The following is an 18,491-nucleotide window of genomic DNA, read 5'->3' as shown; positions in this document are numbered from 1 at the left end:
ATCTTGTCATTCTTGATTTTGCCCTTCAGCTTGTTATTAAACATGAAAGCCACCGAACGCTGGTCGGTGAGGAGGGTAAATCGTTTGCCTGCCAGGTAGTGCCTCCAGCGCCGTACTGCCTCCACGATCGCCTGGGCCTCTTTCTCGACCGACGAATGTCGGATCTCGGGGCCCTGTAGGGTCCTTGAGAAGAAGGCCACTGGCCTCCCCTCCTGGTTTAGGGTGGCGGCTAAGGCGAAGTCGGATGCGTCGCTCTCCACCTGAAAGGGGATGGACTCGTCCACTGCGTGCATCGTGGCCTTGGCTATGTCTCCCTTAATGAGGGAGAAGGCCGCGCACGCCTCCTCCGTGAGGGGGAAGGAAGTGGCTTTCAGGAGGGGTCTGGCTTTGTCCGCGTAATTGGGTACCCATTGGGCATAGTAGGCGAAAAGCCCCAGGGTTCTCCTAAGTGCTTTAGGGCAGTGGGGGTAGGTCCCGGGGGCGGCGCTGGGAAGGGTGCTGTGGTAGGGGTCAGGCCCGAGTCCCAGGGTCGCGAGCAGTACCTGGTGAATGCTTCCTGATCTTGGTGGGCCACTTCCAGGGAGATAGCGAGGGCTTCAGCTTTTTCCATGCTGAGGTCTTTAGCTTCCAGCAGTCTTTGCTGTGAGTACTCGGACCGTAGGCCTTTCAGGAATGCGTCGCGGATATTATCTTCAGTATTTTCGGCTGCCGACACCGATTTAAAGTCACAGTTCCTGGCGAGTGCATATAGCGCCTGTGAGAATTCGGCTACTGATTCTCCTGGCTGTTGCGGCCGTGATCTTAGGAGGTGCCTAGCGTACATGTAGTTTACCGGGGTCCGGTACTTCTGTTTCAGCAGGTTGATGGCGGTCTCGTAGGTAGTCATGTCCTCGATGAGAGTGTATACTCTCGGGCTCAGTTGTGCCTGCAGGACACTTAGTTTGGATGCCTGAGGGACGCTGGATTCTCTCAGGTATGATTCGAAGCAGACCAGCCAGTGTTTAAAGTCTGCGGCTGAGTTTGCTGCTCGTGGGTTCAGGTCCAGGTACGGCGGTCTGAGGGCTCGCAGCCAAGCTGGCTGGTGTGGCTGTGCTCCTGGGAGCTGCGCTGGTGGCTCCTCCGCCGGTTGTGACTCGTTGTCGGACATCATTAAATTTAGTCAATAAAATTGATATACCTATCAATTCCTCCAATAAAAGGCGAAGAGTTACGAAGGTGACTAAAGGTTTTTATTGACTAAATAACAGAGCCCACTCTCGTGGGTGATCCGATCCAAGCAGGAGGAATACCAGCCAGTCGCTCACCTTTATACCTGGCCTGGTGGGTGGAGCCAAGGCGGAGTCGGCAGTGGTCATCCCAGGTATAGCAGTGTGGCAAGAGGCGACCTCGTACCGTGATACAATAGTGGTCAGTGATACAGTTATAACGAACAGTGGTGAACAGTGCTAACTACTAACAGTGATACGATAGTGAACGTGGTTTACCACACATCTCCAGCTTTTTCCAGTTCTGATGAAGGGTCCCAGACCTGAAACATTAACTCTGTTTCTCTCTCCACGGATGCTGCCTGGCCTGCTGAGTATTTCCAGCATTTTCTGTTGTTATTTCAGATTTCCAACATCCGCAGTATTTTGCTATTATATTCTTACAGTAGTCGTTAAACTTAGCTAACTCCTCATTTTAAGTATATAATAATATATATTTTGCAACTTCTATGCTAACTTATACTGTAATTAATTTAAATTTGTTGTGGTTCGTTTTCCTTTCTGCTCTATGGAAATTTGTTAGCTCAAATAATCTCTTCAGAGGTACCTGACAGATGGTGTGAGATTTTCCAAGATTCTGCACCCCCCCAGCGAGGCCTCATGCACAGTCGACAATTTATCAAAGAACTATGGGTAAACTACCTGCAATTTTCTGTACATGGAAAATCAGGAGCGACACACCGATGATTTTCTGTTAATCAGCCCTCACATGTTGCCTTCAAAAAGACAGGCCAATAAATATCTTTGAAATGGTGAATAGGACCAAGCAGAATTTAAATAACTGTCTGTTGAGTTCGAAAGGAGTTGCCAAACAGACGCATATTTGAACAAATCTTGCAAAATGTTTGTACTTGAATTGAATGGCTTGGATCCTCCCTTGGATACTTGCTTTTCAGACAAACAGTCTGATTGTAACAAAATGAGCTGGGACATTCTTCTGTGAGGGAAGAACATAAGAACATAAGAAATAGGAGTAGGAGTAGGCCATTCGGCCCTTCGAGCCTGCTCCGTCATTCAATGAGATCATGGCTGATCTTCTGCCTCAACTCCATTCACCGGCCCTATCGTCATATCCCTTGATGCCCTTACTAGTCAGAAATCTATTGACTTCTGTTTTGAATATACCCAATGACTGAGCCTCCACAGCCCTCTGTGGCAGAGAATTCCAAATGTTCACCACCCTGTGTGAAGAAATTTCTTCTCATCTCAGCCCTGAATGGCCTACCCTTTATCCTGAGGCTGTGGCCCCTGGTTCTAGACTCCCCAGCCAAGGGAAACATTCTCCCAGCATCCACCCTATCAAGCCCTGTAATAATTTTGTATGCTTCAATGAGATCCCCTCTCATTCTTCTGAATTCAAGAGAATACAGGCCTAGTTTACTCAATTTCTTCTCATACGACAGTCCCGCCATCCCAGGAATCAATCTCGTGAATCTTCGTTGCACTCCCTCTATGGCAAGTATATCCTTCCTTAGGTAAGAAGACCAAAATTGTACACACTGCTCCAGGTGTGGTCTCACCAAAGCCCTATATAATTGGAGTAAGACTTCTTTACTTCTATACTGAAATCCTCTTGTAATGAAGGCCAGCATACCATTTGCTTTTCTAATGCCTTGCTGCACCTGCACATTCACTTTCAGTGACTCATGTACAAGGACACCCAGGTCCCTTTGAGCATCTGCATTTCCCAATCGTTCACCATTTAGGAAATACTCTGCCTTTCTGCTTTTTCTACCAAAGTGGATAATTTCACATTTATCCACATTATATTCCATCTGCCATGCTCTCGCCCACTCACTGAGCCTGTCAAGATCCCCTTGAAGTCTCTTCACAACTGACGTCGCCACCTAGCTTTGTATCATCAGCAAATTTGGAAATGTTACATTTAGTCCACTCATCCAAATCATTGATATAGATTGTGAATATCTGGGACTCAAGCACCGATCCTTGCGGTACCCCACTAGTCACAGCCTGCCATCTTGAAAAAGATCAGTTTATCCCTACTCTTTGTTTTCTGTCTGTTAACCAATTCTCAATCCATGCTAGTATATTACCCCCAACTCCATGTGCCCTAATTTTGTTCACCAACCTCTTGTGTGGGACCTTATCGAAGGCCTTCTGAAAATCCAAATACACCACATCTACCGGTTCCCTATTGTCTACTCCACTAGTTACATCCTCAAAGAACTCCAATAGGTTTGTCAAAAAAAATTTCCCTTTCATAAATTCATGTTGACTCTGCCCAATCTTACTATTAGTTCCTAAGTGCCCAGTTATTGCATCCTTTATAATAGATTCCAGCATTTTCCCAACAACTGATGTGAGGCTAACAGTTCTGTAGTTCCCCAGTATTAAAGAAACCAATACCAACCTAAATTGCAGTGAAAAAATGTTTCATTTTTATCACAGGGATAGCCCTGCCCAAGCAAAAATAGAATTACATTGACAAATTTCATTGATCTACTCCACAACTGTCTCTGCTCTGGTTTGACATCCCATTAGATCCCAATTGGTCTCCGACCCTCAGTACTTCTCCCAATATGACAGACATCCCTGTAGCCTCAGGTCAATGGTTAGTAAGCTTAACTATACATAGTAAGTAACCAACCTGGCTGTCCACCACCTAGCTGGCTGAACCATCTCAAGCTGTTTCATGGCCAGATGCTTAGACCACTCCAAGATCATCCTGGCGAGCAGAAACAATTCCAAACTCCTTTTCTTCACTAACTATGGCTGTAATCTACTTCCTCCCCAAGCTGAGGGTCCAGAGGTTGGTGTATAATAATATTCCGGAGACTTGGGGAGTCTTGTGACTAGAGTGGTCACCACTCCTAATGCCTCTTCATTAGTATCAGAAGCTCCTATGTTTGAGTCGCTGGAGTGTTACTGCTTTTGGAGAAACCCCTAGAAGCCACCAACCTCTCTCCACCATGTTACGTCCGTGTAACAATAAGAAAAGGACTGCAGAGAACGGTACAACAGATGTTTACTCAACGTGGTTCAAACTGCAACTGAAACAACAGATTATTACTCAGCGTTATATACAGGTGTGGTCATTGCCAGTACTACAGTATACATGAGCTGTAGAAAGTAGTTCCCCCCTTAAAGGTACATACATTACAATTCCTCCCCTTTTAGATTAACAGTACCATAACACTCATTTAACAATTAAATATCAAACTAATTACAATTAACACTTTTAACATGCAACATTAGCTGAAAATAGTCTATTTATAAATTCAGTCTTTGGGGAGGCTTCCTGATCCTTTCTGGATAGTGCCTTTCACGAGTGTCTTGCTCTTGGTGCGGAGGCGATTCTGGCCCCCTGTCGTCGATTGGTTCATCAGCTTCCGATGCTACTGTTTCTGGGGTAGATGCTACCTGTACGTCGGGTTCATCACCAAGTACGTATGGGCGAGGCATGGGGTTGACTCGTTCCTGTGACTCTAGGATCTGGTCAGCATGGCATCTCACGATGCTCTCCCCAACGTCCACTGTGTACATTAGTGGCCCCTGCCGTGTGCATATCGTTCCTGGTTGCCATTTCTCTGTTCGGTAGTCGCGGGCCAAGACTGGTTGTCCTACATTGAAGCTCCTTGTCGGCTTCTCATTGATGTGCTGGAATTGCTTACTCTCAACATCTCTTCGTACATTTGGTCTGAGCAAATCCAGACGAGATCTCAACCTTCGGTTAAAGAACATCATGGCCGGGGCCTGGTTGGTGACTGCATGTGTCGCATTTCTGTAGGCTAACAGGAAATTGTCCACCTTATGCTGCAGTGGAATGTCGTCATCGCACATGGCCTTTACTGCTTTTTTAAAGGTTTGTACGAATCTCTCAGCCAATCCATTTGTGGCTGGATGATACGGGGTGGATGTGTAATGCCTTACCCCATTGCTTTTCATAAATCTTCGAAACTCTTCGGACACAAACTGTGGTCCGTTATCACAGCAAATCTGCTCTGGCAAGCCGTTCCTGGCAAAAATGGTCCGTAGGACTGCAATGGTTTTCTCCGTGGTGGTGGAGGACATTTTGATCACCTCAGGCCATTTCGAGTGCGCATCCACGGCTATTAAAAACATTGAGTCCATGAATGGACCAGCAAAATCAATATGCACCCGTTGCCATGGAGATGAGGGCCACTCCCATGGGTGTAGAGGGGCATGTGGTGGTGCATTTTGGACCTTCTGGCATCCTGAGCAGCTCTTTGTCAGGTCCTTGATTTGCTGATCGATCCCCAGCCACCACACATAAGATGTCCAAAGATGAGCGGGTTAGTTTGATTGGCTATCATAAATTGACCCTTAGTGTTAGGGGGATTAAATACGTGGGGTTACGGGGATAGGGTGGGATATGTGTTGGTGTAGGGGTTACGTGGATCGGGTGGGATATGTGTCGGTGCAGGCTCGATGGGCCAAAATGGCCTCTATCTGCACTGTGGCGTTTCTGTGACTCTGTGACATAAGCCCTAGCAAGGCTTTTCATTTTCACCCCTCCCAGATGGCCTTTGTGAAGCTCATTGAGCACTCTCTCCCTTAACTTGGGTGGAATTACCACTCGGGATCCACACATCAAGGTCCCCTGGCATACTGACAGCTGTTCTCTTCTGGATGAGAATGCTGGCAACAGTGAGTCGCCATGTGCTGGCCATCCCTTCACCGTCAAGTCATATACCCGAGACAGTGTCGGGTCATTTCGGGTCTCCTTCTCTATACCAGCATTAGTTACTGGCAAGCATTCAATTATAGTCGAATGAAATATTTCAACAGGATCCACTGTTGGTGCTTCCGCCGCAGTAGGCAGTGGCAGGCGTGATAGCCCATCAGCGTTTCCATGCTGTTTCGTGCCCTTATACTCGGTTTCATATTGGTGCGCCCCTAGAAAAAGGGACCATCTTTGTAGCCGTTGCGCAGTCATCACCGGAACGCCCTTCTTTGGATTAAAGATGGAGACAAGTGGTTGGTGGTCAGTCAGCAAGGTGAACTTCTGCCCGTGCAGATAGTGATTGAACTTTTTCACTCCCCACACTAGGCTGAGGGCCTCCCTGTCAATCTGGGCGTAGTTACGCTCAGCTGAGGTTAGTGACCGAGATGCAAAGGCTACTGGCCTCTCCGAGCCGTCCGGAAATTTGTGCGACAGCACCGCTCCAATGCCATAGGGTGATGCATCACACGCCAACCGAATTGGTAGTGCTGGGTTGAAATGAGCCAACACCTCTTTTGATGTGATCAATGCTTTGTCCTTCTGGAAAGCTCGTTTACATTCATCACTCCACTTCCATGGTACCCCCGTTTGCAGTAGGGTGTTCAGTGGGTGTAGTACGGTAGACAAATTCGGCAAGAACTTATGGTAGTAGTTCACCAGCCCGAGGAACGACCTTAGTTGTGACACATTTTCCGGTGCTGGAGCCTTGACTACTGCCTCAATCTTTTCAGGGGACTTATGTAACCCCTCTTTATCAATAACGTGGCCACAATACGAGATCTGCTTCTGGAAAAACTCGCATTTGTGGCGATTAGCTCGGAGCCCATATTCCTTCAATCTAGTGAGCACCTGCTCTAGGTTGGCGAGGTGATCACTGTCATTTTCGCCCGTGACCAGGATGTCGTCCAAATAACACTGGGTCCCTGGAATCCCTTGCAGGACTTGTTCCATTGCCCTTTGCCAAATAGCCGGAGCTGATGCTACCCCGAACACCAGCCGGTTGTATTGGTAGAGACCTTTATGAGTGTTGATCGTGAGGTACTGTTTCGAGGCTTCTTCTACCTCCATTTGCTGGTACGACTGGGCCAGATCAATCTTAGTGAAGTGTTTCCCTCCAGATAGCGAGGCGAAAATATCTTCAATCCGTGGAAGCGGATATTGTACAGTGTGAAGGACTGGATTCACTGTCACCTTAAAGTCCCCACAGATGCGAACCTTCTTTGGTTCCCCAGGCGTATTACTCAATGACCTCTTCATTACAGGAACGATGGGTGTAGCCCACTCGCTCCAGTCCACTTTGGACAGTACTCCTGAAAGTTCCAAACCTTCCAGCTCTGCTTCGACGGCTGGGCGGATTGCATAAGGTACCGGGCTGGCCTTAAAAAACTTTGGGCTTGCATTTTCCTCTATTTTGATCGTCGCTGTTATGCCTTTTAGTGTTCCAAGTCCCTGCTGGAACACTTCTTGTGCGTCAGTTAGCATTTTTGACAGTCGTCCAGGTGTGATGTCGTCATCCTTTTTGGCATCTACAGTCAGTGCTTGTATGGAATGCCAATCTAGCTGTATCTTCCGGATCCATTCACGTCCTAGTAGTTGTGGTCCTCCATCTGGCAATACATATAGGTCCATTTTTGGTGTTTCCTTGCCGTTATATATAACGTTCACCCTTATTTTTCCTTTGGGGTAGACTTTTTGCCCCGTGTACGTCTTCAAGACAATCTTTGTATCTCTCAAGGGTATATGTGAGAATAGCCGCTTGTAGTCCCTTTGGTTTATGACTGTTAGGGCTGATCCTGTGTCCAATTCCATTTTCACTTGGACTCCTGCTATCTTGAGCGTGACCCAGATAGTTTGGTGATCCTCCATTTTGATCACATTATGTAGTTTCAGACAACCAGCTCCTTGCTTCCGGAGTCTGTATCACTCTTCTGTTCGTCTGAACTACTTTTCGTCACCTTATGTACCTTCTTGTACTTCTCCTGTGGAGATTTCTTGCTGCTGGTTTTCTTTCCCGACCTGCAGACTCTTGCTATGTGTCCTACTTTTCCACACTGTTTGCACACTTTGTCCTTGAACCAGCATTCATTATGGTCGTGTGTTGTTCTGCCGCAGCGATAGCACTTCACTGTTCCGTATGACATTTCATTTGTGCCATATTCTTGCGGTCTCCGTTGTATCTCTGCCGTGCCCCGTGCTGCTGCTTCGTGTGATACTGCAATGCTGAAAGCCTTGTCCAGCATAAGATCCTTTTCTGATAGAAGCCATTTCTGGGTTCCTTCACTTTGAAGCCCACACACAAACTTGTCCCTTAAAGTATCTGCTTGTCCCGTTCCAATCTGGCAGTGTTTCGATAGCTTGCGCAGTTCCGTTAAATACTCAGCATTTCTTTCATCTTTATGCTGGTTACTTTTTTGAAACTTAATCTTTCTGCTATCAGCAGCGGTGTCGGGTTTAAGTGGTCCTGTAGGATTGACACTATGTTTTCAAAATCCTTTTCTACTGGCTTCTCTGGGGTTACTAGGTTTCGTAGTAAGCCATATGTTTTTGCATCCATTGAATTCAACAATACCAGCGCTTTCTTGTCATCTGGCACTTCATTCGCCTTGCAGTATTCTTCTATGCGTTCGACATATGTCGTCCAATCTTCGACTTCATTGTCGAACGCTGTGATACTGCCACTCTTCGGCATTTTTGGGTGTGGTTAGACTGGCTTAAAATGGCATCTCCCGCACTTTCCTTTCTTCCCCGCTGCGGCTTAAAATGGCGTCTCCCGCGCTGCTGCCAACGCCGCTCTCGGCGGTCCTCGTGGCAAATGGTGATGCCCTGTGGGTTTCGTGCGCTGCACCTGCGCTGCTGCCAACGCCGCTCTCTGCGGTCCTCGTGGCAATGGCAGCACCTCGCGTTTTCCTGCGTGCCTCTCTCCCCCGTTGACGCTGCTCGGCCCTTGAACACCGGCTGCGCTCTGCTCTCTCTCGTCTCTCTCCCCCGTTGACGCCGCTCGGTCCTGAACACCGGCTGCGGCGTGTGTGCTCTGCCCTCTCTCTCTCCCCCGTCGACGCTGCTCGGCCCTTGACCACCGGCTGCGCTCTGCTCTCTCTCGCCTCTCTCCCCCGTTGATGCCGCTCGGTCCTGAACACCGGCTGCGCCCTGTGCGCTCTGCCCTCTCTCTCTCCCCCGTCGACGCTGCTCCGCCTTTTTCTGTGCTGCTCGGTCGGGCTCTAGCCCGTCGCTGTCCGAGATGGGTCTGCGCAGTACCTGTTGCCAGCCCCTTTCGCTGGACCACCGTGACTGGAAAGCCAAGCATGGCTCTCGACAGCCTCCCCTGCGATGCTCAAATCTCCGCTGGATGACTGGGCGGTTGCCCATGGTCGACGCCCGTGCTTCTGGACTCGACCTTCTTCCACTGTTCTCCAGGAGCGAATCCCTGGGAGGTGATGCAGAGTTGCAGGTAGGTTCGAACTTGCTCGTCGCCACTGTTACGTCCGTGTAATAATAAGAAAAGGACTGCAGAGAACGGTACAACAGGTGTTTACTCAACGTGGTTCAAACTGCAACTGAAACAACAGATTACTACTCAGTGTTATATACAGGTGTGGTCACTGCCGGTACGACAGTATACATGAGCTGTAGAAAGTAGTTCCCCCCTTAAAGGTACATACATTACACACCACATCCTGCCTCCTTTTCTCAGACAAAGTAAGCAAAGAACTAATGCTCTTCTTTGTGTGCAACATTGAAGCCACCTGCACAGCTACAACAGCAGAACAGAAGATGACATTCTGACCCCTCAAAGCCATGCAAAGCCACAGGACAATGTGGATGAAAGGGAGTGGCTGCACTAGCCCTGTACAAGTGGCTTCTAGGGGTTTCTCCAAAAGCAGTAACATTCCAGTGACTCAAACATAGGAGCTTCTGATGCTAATGAAGAGGCATTAGGAGTGGTGACCACTCTAGTCACAAGAGTCCCCAAGTCTCAGGAATGTCATAATACACGAACCTCTGGACCCTCAGCTTGGGGAGGATGTAGATTACAGCCATAGATACCATAGATATGTAGAAAGTGCCTAACTTACAATCATGGTAGTTACAGTAGGCAACCTTTTAAATAATATTACACATGATTTTCCTATTCTTGAGTAGTCACAGGTTCACTGTAAGAATTGTAATGAGCAGGAAGGACTTTCACGACCTCTCGTCTCAATTTCCTGTTATTACAGCACAGACACAGGGTGCAACAAAGCTGCCGGTAGGCCTCATGATGGGACCCCCTCAGGTCAGATGGTCTGAGGGAACCTGGTAGCAACGTGGAGATTTAGAAGGTAGGTGGTCTTTTTTTCCCCAGCACCATGGTAAGGGGCTGTAATTAACAATTAAAAAAAAAAAATTCTTCAGGGGTCCAGGTCACAATTCCTGCCTGGACCCTCATCATCAATCTTATGCTGGAGCCCTCTGAAAGCTGCCGACAAGGACATTTCTTGCATTACAAGGCCCACAGAAATCCTGACGTAAGGCCAGGACACAGGATATCCAGGGTTAAGGTGGGAGTGCGGTGGAAGGGCCTCAATTTTTTGACCCCATGATTTTCAGGTGGTGGACACATACATATGAACATTGACAGAGCAGCCACCATTCCTGTTCATATATGGCAAGAATTAAAAGCAAATGCACAAATGACTGCATGTAGTCAATGATGCTCTGCACTTTGGGCAAATGGGCCAGCAGGTAATAGCCAAGCTACCATTGCACCTGCTGCTGATGGTCCATGCTGAATTGTATGAACTGGTGTATCTTCTGGCAGTGTGCTTCTGTGTCCCAAATACAGCAGTTTGTTGCAGAATGGCTGGTAACCTACATCCCATAAAATTGATGACTACCTTTTTCATATGGTTTACAGCATGAAGGAAATATTTTCCATTACATGATAAATTGGTATATCAGAGCTTATCATTTCATCTCATTTAAAAGATATAAATGGCATAAAATTTAGCACAGAAGAATCCCACGCACTCTGTGAGAAGCACTAACTACTCTGTAAGGAGCATATTCTTCTGCATCGAAGTCTCTGTCTGTGACTGACTCCCTCTGACAACTTCCAGAACACTATTGCACTCAAAAAATAAGACAAAAATTAATGTTCAGCAAATCATGCATGCAGACTGAGTATGTCTTGTAGATGCTGGTGGAATAAGGACAAGCTTATTTTACTGCTTGAAATCACCTGGTGCCGCATAATGATGGTTTATTTATCAGCCCTCAGAAACTAAGGGAATAGTTTTGTCATTGAAAACTTACATAATCATGGCTATTGGGAATCAGAAGACATTGCTGTATTACTGTTGAAGTCTGTAAGGACTACTCAATGTGGAAAGGAAGACAGATACCAATAATTAATGCTTCCACTCACAGATCTGATTTCCATGTTAGAGTTCAAATCAAGGTGGAACAAACTTTTTTTCCCTGCGGTTGGTGCTTTAAATTGAAAGCCCAGTAATTAACAACTAATTTGTTTATTTACAAAGAAGGAATTCTAAAAATAAATTGCTAATTTTTTTCTGGTGTTTGCGATAAATCAATTTTAGGATTTACAAATTTTTAAAAATACAATTGCATTTCTATATAATATATTCAAAAAATAAAATTATTATGAAGACCTGAGGTGAATTCTGACGGAATATTCTGGATATATGTAGAAAGGACCACAAATAAAAGTGTTGGGGGGTGGAAGAGAAAATGGTGGGTTGACATTTATTGAAATTGATGATGCAGTGATGGATTTATATTTAACGTGAGTACGGTCGGGGTGCTCACGCGTCTGGCCGGAGGAAATGCCGGTTTTCAGCATGCACAGCGCATGCGGGGAAAACCGGCATTTCCTGTCCTCTGAACGAAGGGGTTCAGAGGCACAGCGCGTGCGACTGCACAGGCAGCGCCTGCACAGTGAACTTCGTCGATTTCATTCATGGATTCAGTGAGGTTAAGTCCTTACAACTTACACATGAAAAAAGCATGTGTAAAGTTGCTCCAGAGGCTGCGGAGGAAGATATATTTTATCGTGGAGCTTCTGAAAGGCAATATTTTTGTTTGGGAAAGGGAGGAAAGTTATTTTAAGAAATGCTGAGGTACGTTTTAAAGTTTAAATTTTTTTTTTAAACGGGTTTTCAGTACTGTAGGTAGAAGGAGCAATTGTGGCTGTGTGAATTGAATTTGCTGTGTTTATTAAATGTGAAAATGACTGTTCTAAAATGAGTAATGTAACATTTCCAACATTTTTAAGAAAGAAACTTTTCATCAGTAATATATTCTTTTAAGTAATTATGTATGTATGTCTGTATATATTCCTTTACGTATATGTATGTATGTATATATTCCTTTACTTATGTGTATGAATGTATGTATTTAATTATGATTTTCCAATAAGTTACTTTCTCTGAAAGTCATAATTAAATACATACATTCATACACATAAGTAAAGGAATATATACATACATACATATACGCAAAGGAATATATACAGACATACATACATAATTACTTAAAAGAATATATTACTGATGAAAAGTTTCTTTCTTAAAAATGTTGGAGTCATTTTCACATTTAATAAACACAGCAAATTCAATTCACATAGCCACAATTGCTCCTTCTACCTACAGTACTGAAAACCCGTTTTAAAAAACAAAAATAAACTTTAAAACTTACCTCAGCATTTCTTAAAATAACTGTCCTCCCTTTCCCAAACAAAAATATTTCCTTTCAGAAGCTCCACGATAAAATATATCTTCCTCTGCAGCCTCTGGAGCAACTGTACTCATGCTTTTTTCATGTGTAAGTTGTAAGGACTTAACCTCACTGAAAGCATGAATGAAACCGGCGAATTTTACTGCGCACACGCTGCCTGTGCAGTCGCATGCATTCTGCCTCTGAACCCCTTCGTTCAGAGGACAGGCAATGCCGGTTTTCCCCACATGCGCTGTGCATGCTGAAAACCGGCATTTCCTCCAGCCAGACGCGTGAGTACCCCGACCGTACTCACACGTTTGGAACGGAATTACTGGGCCAACATTTTACATGTCAATAAAATGAAAAATTTAACAATTGCACAATTTGCCCCCTCGCATCTGCGACTGAGGGTCCAAGGAGGTGCATTGCGCAAGAGGTCATCGTCGTATGTATCCTCACACTGTTCCCTTTCGGGAACTGTATGAAGTGGTGGAAGGATTTCTGGCCACGTTAACGCTCCTTCCGTGACGATAACCATCTTCATACCAGCCATTAGGGTGGTTATTCCTATGGCGTGAGGGTTTTACGGGCTCCCACAACCCATCTGAGGGGGGGGGGCCACCCACACCCGCGGACGCAAGTATCCCGCTGGATGTCCACCCAGAATTTATAGTTGGAGCTCCGACTCCACTTGCCGGGACTGTCTGGAGCGGTGTTCGAAACCCTACTCCTTCTGGCCCAGCGGCGGGGATGCTTACCGCTACGCAAAAGGCCCACTCCGCGCAAAAGGTGACACCCATACGTTTCCTGCGCCTTTTCCCTCCCCGTGACTGGAGCCCTATGCTGCCACTTGAAAGACCAAGCTATCTTCTGTCCTTTTTGCGGCGCCTTGGACTTCTCATTACCAATGATGAGCAGGTGCTGCGCCTCCACCTCGTTGAGGAGATTGCTGAGGTCATCATCAGTTCAATTGTGAGTTCTTTTAATGCTGTGAATTGTGCTCATTCCAGCCATTTCACATTGCTAATCGGAGTGGGCCTTTGGCGTAGCGGTAGGATCCCCACCGCTGGGCCAGACAAGTTAGGGTTTCAAACCCCGCTCCAGACAGTCCCGGCAAGTGGAGTCGGAGCTCCGGCTCTAAATTCTGGGTTGACATCCAGTGGGATATTTGCGTGTGTGGGTGGCCCCCCCCTCCTTGTATAGCTTGTGGGAGCCCGTAAAACCCTCCCGCCATAGGACTAACCACCCAAATGGCTGGTACAAAGATGGTTACGGTCACGGAAGGAGTTTTAATCACGGCCATAAATCCTTCCACCACTTCATACAGTTCCCCAAAGGGAACAGTGTGAAGACACGTATGACGACAACGTTGCTAAATAAATAAATGGAATGAAAAAAATTCTTTCAGGGCTTTTAAAAGTCTTTAAATTGCTTTAGTTCTGTTTAAAACTACTTCAGATTCTTCAAAATAATGTAAACATTTTTAAAAGTTTATAAAAGTTACCAAAAGCTTCATAAAAATACCACAAACCTATTTGAAATGCTGCTCTCCATGTAAAAATGCTTTGCAGCTTGTGAGAAACATTGGGGGCGTGTCCTATTAAACTGAGACCTCAAGGGGCGTGTCTCAGTTGCACAGCGCGCTCCAGGCTTCGCGCTGGCTGCACTCCTGGGCGGCGTGACGTCAGACGCTGCCCCGGATTCTTCTCTTTCAAAAAGGAATTCCAGGCGTCCCTGGAGGTGAACGGCAGGCACGTTGGGTAAGTGCAGATCGGGGGCTTGCACGCGCGGCAAGCCCCCGATCCGAATTTCTGCCCCATTATTGTTCTTCCCAGAAAACCAATGGAAATTTGCTCCAATTGTGAATTTTCCCAGCTATCTAAACAGACTAGGGGAATATGGTAGACTACTGGTCATGATAGCGGACTCATAGCCTAGAGGTTGTGAGTTCAAATCCCATCACAGCAAGTTGTGAAAGATTTCTAAACAGATTAGCCTGAATTTACTAAATAACAACAGAAAGTGCTGGAAAAGCTCAGCAGGCCAGGCAACATCCGTGGAGAGAGAAATAGAGTCAACGCTTTGGGTCACCTGTCATTTTAATTCACTGCCCCATTCCCACTCAGACCTCACCATACTCGGGCTCTTGCATTGTTCCACGGACGCTCAGCGTAAGCTCGAGGAACAGCACCTCATCTTCCGATTAGGCACTTTACAGCAATATCGAGTTCAACAATTTCAGATCATAACCTCGGCCCCCATTACATTTTTACTTATATTTTTTATCCACACCTTTGTTTTGGCCCTCCCCCCCTTTTTTTCTCTCCCACATGGCAGCTGTCTCCCATTCTGCCAGCGCATTTCACACCTAATCTAGAGCCGTCTTTTGTCTCCACCGGTCCTATCACCATCTCGTCTCGTTTTGAATACCTCTTAATGTCTCTTCACTTCTCTTTTGTTCTCTCCCAGCCCCCAAACTGGCCTTTTAATTTGTTTCATTTCCTGTGCTTTTTCAGTCTTGACGAAGGGTTTCGACCTGAAACGTTGACTCTATTTCTCTCTCCACGGATGTTGCCTGGCCTGCTGAGTTGTTCCAGCATTTTCTGTTGTTATTTCGGATTTCCAGCATCTGCAGTATTTTGCTATCGTAGCCCGAATTTACTGATAGATTGTACTCCTACTGTTGATCTGGTGGAAAAGCCCAATGGAAAAAAGCAAGAACCTGGTCACTGTTAGATCCGTGATTCTTAAAGTGGGATGTTTCCCACTAACTACACGGAGGCTGTAACTTAACAATCAACAGGTGTTTACTGGAGTAGGGTAGTCTCAAGACTGGGGTACAGAGGCATGCTCAAGGCTTATATACAGGTGTGGTCACTGCCGGTATTACAGTATACAGGAGCTGTAAAAGTAGTTCTCTCTTAAAGGTACATACACTACAGTCGCATCAGATTTGTATTGACTCTGGGAGTTTCTGGACCTTTTGTAAAGGGCAAAATATTACAAGGCCTATGATACTGTATTCCCTACACCAAGTGTTCCCACTTCCCTGAGTCGTTCTCTACTGCTGGCAGCTGCAAGGTGGTAAGTGAGTTGAAATGTGGCCCGGCAGCAAACCCTGTCCATCCGCTGCTATATATATGCAGTGGCTAAAGTTGGCTGACACCAGTGAGGCCTCAGGAAAATCCAGTGGTATGTTTCTGGTGGGGAGTACTGGAATTGGTCTTCAAACCCTCTGACCCCCAATTTTATTCCCTGAGTTTGTTCAAAAACGGGTGGCCAAGCAGAGGAAATTCAAGGCCCCAGACCTCATGGGATATGTGGCCGGCATCACTTGCTAATTTATTTTGGGTGGCATCCAACTCTATTGTCATCATTCCTTATTTACTTTATTTATACATTGGCCTGTAATTTGCGGTCAGCAGTGAAGCAAGCGATGGCGATCAGCCTTACGATCTCTGTGGTGAGAAATTTAGCTTCCTCGACGTATAACTGATTGCAGTGCAGTGAAAAGGGGATTCCCTAGCGTAGTGCAACAGTGACATCATCAAAATAACAACAGAAAATGCTGGAAAAACTCAGCAGGCCAGGCAACATCCGTGGAGAGAAAATAGAGTCAACGTTTCAGGTGAACCTTTTGTCAAGACAAAAGAAGCACAGGAAATGAAATAGATTAAGAGGCCAGGCTGGGAGAGAACAAAAGAGAAGAAGCGACATTAAGAGGTATTAAAAACTAGATGAGATGGTGATAGGACTAGTGGAGACAAAAGACGGCTCTAGATTAGGTGTGAAATGCGCTGGCAGAATGGGAGACAGCTGCCATGTGGGAGAGAGAAAAAAAAAGAAAACGGGGGGGGTGGGGGAAAGGGCCAAAACAAAGGTGTGGATAAAAAATATAAGTAAAAATGTAATAGGGGCCGAGGTTATGATCTGAAATTGTTGAACTCGATATTGAGTCCGGAAGATGAGGTGCTGTTCCTCGAGTTTACGGTGAGCTTCCGTGGAACAATGCAAGAGGCCGAGGATGGTGAGGTCCGAGTGGGAATGGGGCGGTGAATTAAAATGACAGGCGACCGGAACAGCACCTCATCTTCCGATTAGGCACTTTACAGCCTTCCGGACTCAATATCAAGTTCAACAATTTCAGATTATAACCTCGGCCCCTGTTACATTTTTACTTATATTTTTTATCCACACCTTTGTTTTGGCCTTTCCCCCCCTTTTCTTTTTTTTCTCTCCCACATGGCAGCTGTCTCCCATTCTGCCAACGCATTTCACACCTAATCTAGAGCCGTCTTTTGTCTCCACTAGTCCTATCACCATCTCATCTCATTTTGAATACCTCTTAATGTCTCTTCTTCTCTTTTGTTCTCTCCCAGCCTGGCCTCTTCATCTATTTCATTTCCTGTGCTTCTTTAGGCTTGACAAAGGGTTCACCTGAAACGTTGACTCTATTTTCTCTCCACGGATGTTGCCTGGCCTGCTGAGTTTTTCCAGCATTTTCTGTTGTTATTTCGGATTTCCAGCATCTGCAGTATGTAATGATATCAGCAAATAGTGATGTTATTTGCCTGTTTGATTATCATGCCTTACCAGCATAGTTGCATGTATTGATTACTTATGCCTGACCAGCAGAGGTCATGTGAGAGACAAGCAGTTTGGTTTAGTTTCAGTTTTGTTCTAGATGCATCACTAGCTTGATGTCTCCTGTAAATGTTGTTAAAAGAGTTGCACAGACTTTAGATTAAAACTCATTCTCTTTCATAAATGTCTCGTCTTTGAACCCACAAAGAAATCAATACATGGTGTCAGAAGTGATTGAAAGAGATGAAGAGGAAAAATCTAAAGTTAAATCAGCTGTCCACAAATTAGCAAGCCAAAAGTGAACATCGTTGCTTACCATTGGAGAATAGCTAATGAAGTGACAAAATGGAAGGTTTACACCCACCGGCGATGCTTCAGTTGACAGGTAATGTGGCTGAAAATTGGAGAAGGTTCAAACAATGTGTGGGGTTGTGTTTATCAGCAATCGGAGCTGACGAGAAAAGTAATAAAAAGAAATCGTCACTGTTCTTACATGTCGTGGGTGATGAAGCGCTGGAGGTGTATAATAACTTCACATTCACTGTTGATGGAGACAAAATGAAATTAGATAAAATAATGGAACGGTTTGAGGCCTACTGCATACCTAAACGTAACGTGATGTTTGAGAGGCACAGATTTTTCACATGTGTACAGAAAATGGGAGAGACTATTGATCAGTATGTGACTGAACTGAGAAACAGAAGCAAATCGTGTGAATTTGGGGGACTGACAGACTCGCTGATAAAAGACAGACTGGTGTGTGGTATTCCAGATAATGGTCTAAGGGAAAGACTGCTAAGAGAGCAAGATCTAGACCTGGGAAAAGCCATAGCACTGTGTAGGGCTACAGAGACTGTGAAGTTGCAGGCAAAGGAGCTGTTCAGTGACAATAGCTGCAACGTGGATGCAGTGAGAAAGAACAGATACAAACCGTTTAACAAAAAGAGCGCCAATGTGCAAAAAGAGGCGTGGCCAGCGAACGAAAATGAAAGGGACAATCGAAAGTCATGTAGTCGATGCGGTACACAGCATCCACCAAGAAAGTGTCCAGCATATGGTAAAACATGCAATAGTTGCAACAAGAACAACCATTATGCCCGTTGCTGCAAGAACCAAGCGCAACAAAGCAAGGTCCATGCAGTAGATGAAAGCGAGATAGAGGAGTTCAATGTAGATGTTGTGTCTGAAAACAAAAAAGAAGAAAGAGACTGGATGTTGAC

The sequence above is a fragment of the Somniosus microcephalus genome, chromosome 5 (genome assembly GCF_052327205.1).
Source record: "Somniosus microcephalus isolate GS21.2 chromosome 5, FLI_Smic_1.0, whole genome shotgun sequence".
In the NCBI taxonomy this organism is placed as follows: domain Eukaryota; kingdom Metazoa; phylum Chordata; class Chondrichthyes; order Squaliformes; family Somniosidae; genus Somniosus; species Somniosus microcephalus.
Note: the sequence above shows the minus strand (reverse complement) of the source record.